Source organism: Podarcis muralis, chromosome 1, assembly GCF_964188315.1.
Source record: "Podarcis muralis chromosome 1, rPodMur119.hap1.1, whole genome shotgun sequence".
Classification (NCBI taxonomy): Eukaryota; Metazoa; Chordata; class Lepidosauria; order Squamata; family Lacertidae; genus Podarcis; species Podarcis muralis.
Genome location: NC_135655.1, coordinates 21698093 through 21703304, shown reverse-complemented (window position 1 = coordinate 21703304; position 5212 = coordinate 21698093).

Below are 5212 nucleotides of genomic sequence, written 5' to 3'. Positions count from 1 at the left end.
TTCTGCAACATCCCTTTCCGAAATGACATAAGCCTGACCCTTTTTGTTACATCATTATTTATTTATTGCCCTGTACAAGTAAACCATATATGGCCATGTTGCTGAAAGTTGGAAAGGAGTTTACAATGGCCATGCAATCTTCAAATGACTATGGCTGGACTGATATTTTTCAGGGGTTGTTTTTAGCACGTGTAATCTCATTTTTATCCCATACTTCCTCAAAAGAGTTCAGGGTTACACACACACAGTTACACACCACACACACACACACACACACACACAGAGAGAGAGAGAGAGAGAGAGAGAGAGAGAGAGAGTTTTTAAAACCCCAAAACAACATTGCAAAGTAAGCCATTCTGGGAGACACTGGCTTGGTTTTGCAACATGGTAAACCAAACTATGTGGGACGCGGGTGGCGCTGTGGGTTAAAGCCTCAGCGCCTAGGACTTGCCGATCGAAAGGTCAGCGGTTCGAATCCCCGCGGCGGGGTGCGCTCCCGTTGCTCGGTCCCAGCGCCTGCCAACCTAGCAGTTCGAAAGCACCCTCGGGTGCAAGTAGATAAATAGGGACCACTTTCTAGCGGGAAGGTAAACGGCGTTCCGTGTGCTGCGCTGGCTCGCCAGATGCAGCTTGTCACGCTGGCCACGTGACCTGGAAGTGTCTGCGGACAGCGCTGGCCCCCGGCCTCTTGAGTGAGATGGGCGCACAACCCTAGAGTCTGTCAAGACTGGCCCGTATGGGCAGGGGTACCTTTTCCTTTTTAAACCAAACTATGGATTGCGCAACCAGCATGTTGAGTCAAGTGATGGTTTGGTTTTGTGTGATGTACAAACACAGGCTTATGGGAGAGCTTCTTACTCACTATGAACTGTACTAAAAACAAAACAAAACAAACAAACAAACAAACAAACAAACAAAAAACACCTTTACCACAAACCTGGGTTCAGACCACTCACTAAGCCATGGGAGCAAAAAACAAACATGCAAAAAACTTAGGGGATGAGCAAAGTTTACACATTTGCATAGTCCCAGTAAACTATGGTTTGGCTTGAGTATCATAGAAACCAGACCAGTGGAAGGCCAAAAGGTACACAATGTGTTTCAAGTCCAGGCAAGGATTTGAACCTGAGTTTACCCACTTTAAGTCCAAGTGTCTGTCTACTATGCCATAGTAGACAGCTAACTTTTGTCACAAGTAAGGGAAATCCAAACACGACAACCTGTAAGGCTGCAAAGCTGGACAGGCTACTGAGATGCTACATTCATTCTTTAGACATCAAAAGATGTAGGGTAGATACTTGTGTCTGAACTGACTTCTTCCAGGGAGAGAATTGTGGTTCTGAGGGCAAACAGAGGTGTTACCTTGGCTTCTTTCCTGTCTTCAGTTAGAAAGCCCGAGTCTCAGAGCGTTACGTATATTGAAGATCAGCAATTTCACATTTGAGTTCTTTACAGTTGTGTACATACCACACCTTTAAAGCACATTTGAAGCACATTCTTTCCATCAAAGAATTCTGGGCACTGCAGTTTGTCAAGGGTTGCCAGGAATTATAACTATGTGAGGGTTCAACTACGATGCCCAGAATTCTTTGAGGGACAGAATGCGTTTCAAATATGCTTTGAAGGTATACACAGCCTAAGAATAGCCAAGCTGGTGACTTATTGATACTGCTATCCAGTGCTTTTTTCCTATTAAAAAAATGTTTAGGGGTAGGTACTCTCATTTTAGGGACGCGGGTGGCGCTGTGGGTTAAACCACAGAGCCTAGGACTTGTCGATCAGAAGGTTGGCAGTTCGAATCCCTGCGACAGGGTGAGCTCCCGTTTCTCGGTCCCTGCTCCTGCCAACCTAGCAGTTCGAAAGCACGTCAAAGTGCAAGTAGATAAATAGGTACCACTCCGGCGGGAAGGTAAACGGCGTTTCCGTGCGCTGCTCTGGTTCACCAGAAGCGGCTTAGTCATGCTGGCCACATGACCCAGAAGCTGTACGCTGGCTCCCTTGGCCAATAAAGTGAGATGAGCGCCGCAACCCCAGAGTCGGCCATGACTGGACCTAATGGTCAGGGGTCCCTTTACCTTTTACTCTCATTTTCCTACTCTGCCCCTCAGTGAGGCCAAACTTAGATTCACAAAATGTTTAGGGGTATGTGTCCCCCTGCATCCCCCCAAGAAAAAAGCACTGCTGCTTTCAAAGGGTATTTGTCATGGTGGCTGCGAGCTACGATCCAGGATCGGGGCAGCATCCCTCAGAAGATCAGCTGCTGGGAAACATGAGCAGGAAAGTGCTATCACATGTTCTGTTTGTGGGCTTCCCATGGGCATTTGGTCAGCTACTATGGGAATAAGAAAATGCCTAATACTGCCTTCAAACAGAGAGAGAAGATGGATAACTTGTTCTAAGTCAAAAGCAGAAGGTAATTGAGCTGTGTGACAGCCTCAGGCTGCAGGAAGCAAACCAAACTGCCACATCTATGGTCTGTGATTTTCTAAAGAACCTTTGGACCACATCAGCGAAGCCGAGACAGGGGTCTTGTCATCTGGGCAGCCCAGGGCCTCCATATACACTGCCCAGGATTGCATCCCAGGGAGGTCATTTCAGTGCTGCTAACGCAGCAGTTTGACTTCACCGCTGAAGGAGCATACCATTGTCTCTCAAGACAGATGGATGCCAACAATGGGAAACAGGTAGTTGGACAACTGAGCCTTTGCTCTGATCCACAAGGCTCTTCTAAAGTACTGGTGACTTGTTAATTATTACATTGTCAAGAAACCCTAGAGCTGCATCTCTTGTCAGACGGGGACTCTGGTGGGAGAAGGAGGGGACTTTAACCCTTTGTCCACCTCTGTAATCCCAGTCCTGATTAAAACAGAGGAAACTTAGCATGAAACTTGGAAAAATTGCAGTCTAAAGCTGCAATCTTTTAAACCCAGAGTAGAGGAGTGGAACCTCTGACCCTGCAAATATTCCTGAACTACAACTCCCATCAGCCCCAGCAAGCTGTGTCAATGAGCAGGGATGCTGGGAGAACATAAGAAGCTGCTGCTGGATAAGGCCAATGACCCATCTAGTTCAGAGTCCTGGGCTAGATCTACACTGACCTGTTTAACGTTATTTCCTCCATTAGAATATTAGATACCGTATTTTTCGCTCCATAAGATGCACTTTTTTCTTCTTAAAATCTAAGGGAAAATGTCTGTGCGTCTTAAGGAGCAAATGTGTGGTCCCTGTACCCGGGCTTCCCTCGCCAGCCCCGACAAGCTCTGCATGCAGCCTTCCCGCTGCTCCCCGGGGCTGGCGGTGAGGGAAGCTCGGCTGAAGCCTGGAGAGCGAGAGAGGTTGGTGCACACCGACCCCTCTCACTCTCCAGGCTTCAAAGATAGCCACCTGAAGCCTCCGAAGCACAGCGGGAGCTCCTGCTGCGCTCGGGAGGCTTTGGGTTCCTTTTGCTGAAGGGTAGGTGCCCCTTCAGCTAAGGCACAGCGCCCCTTTAGCTAAGCGGGAGGAGAAATGGAAGGGGCTCCGTTTCTCCTGCTGCTTCCTGAAGGGGCGCTGCGCAGAAAGGGGGAGATTTCTTTTCCTTGTTCTCCCCCTCTAAAACAAGGTGCGTCCTATGGTCGGGTGCGTCCTGCAGGGCGAAAAATATGGTATGTCGTTCTAAAATGTCACAGGGCATACCTGTTAGTTAAAATGTCTTTTACCTTGTTTTCCCCCGCCCAATGTAAGTAATACCACACCATTTTCCAAAATGGTTTCTTTTCCTGCTGCTGGTCGCTGGTTGCTCTGCTCTGCCCTCTGGCGCCACATTTTAATTCTCCCTCCCTCCCTCCCTTTGTGTCCTTTGTTGCATGGACTGCAAAAGAGAAACCGGAAATGGAAACAATGAAATGAAAACATACTGCTAGGATGGAAGAAGCAAAAGGCAGGAGGAGAAACTGAACACTGCCCTTCGAATACCTTTGGAGAGGGGTCAGAGTTTGAATACAATAAAAAGAAAAAGGTAAAATGCTACATAGAGACATATGGGCAGTATTTCACCGATACAGCTGCAGAAAATGATAAAAAATAAGTGATAAAAAAGCAAGGTAATAACGCTTTATGAATGTAAAAAGTAGGACTTCATGTGTCCATCTATGTTATCAAACCCCTTCCTTAATGTTAAAAACCATGAGTGTAGCTCTGCCCCTACTTTCCCATTTCATCAACATCTGGTGGGCCAAAGGTTCTCCACACTTACTATGTGCACTTACAGGGGAGTAAGAACCTTCAAATTCATTGACACTTCAGAGTGGGTGTGCACAAGATTGTACTGCTGGGTTGCAGTGTTATTGTACAAACTTACCTGGAAGTACATTCAGCTGAGGTCAGTTGAATGTACTTCTGCATTGACGTGTATAGGAATGCACAGTAAATTGATGAGGTTCTTTCAGGTGCTGTCCCAGGTGTCCTAGGTCCACCTCTACTTTGTTTAACATTCAGTTCGATGAAGCATTTTGTAGAACTTGAAAGTTTTTGTAGTCATGTAAAAACACCTCTTCTGTTGTTTTATGTACTATGTTTATCAAAATTGCTGTTTTAAACAACCTGGAGAAACAGTACATAAAACAAAGGAAAGGATATTTGTTAACACTCTTGTTCATGTTAATTTTGTTGTTAAGTCTTCTGCAAACCTTGAGAAGACTAACTGCAATGCAGTGTCTTAGACATGACATTTCCTGCCATTCCTAGAACAAAATATAGGTCATCATTTCTGCATTCAAGGCATGCATCTATCAAGGAGAGCATCTGTTTGTGCTATTCTTTGAACTCTGCAGGCTGCGAAGACATCATTGGTTGTATCAAGGAATGCAAGGAACATTGCTTTCCTTAGAAATATCAGATGCAGCTGACCATCGTCCATGGTGGGACTTCATGCTATGGGAATTATTTGTCACTGCTAAGACAAGACCTTTAGGCGGTGATAAAGAACATTATTCTGACTGATCTACACCAACAAACATTATAAAAATCTGGCCTCTTGTTTTGAAGGTTCGCTGTAATAAATAGAGAGACAGAGAGACCGACAGAAAATGCCTAAAGTAGAACTTTAAAACGATGTTTCAGGTTGTCCCTATGACTTTTATCCAATTTTGTTTTCTGGCTTCAACTATCTGATTGCCATCCATTTGGTATCTGCTGACATTAAGGAAAGAAAACCTGAAAAGAGGGACATTTA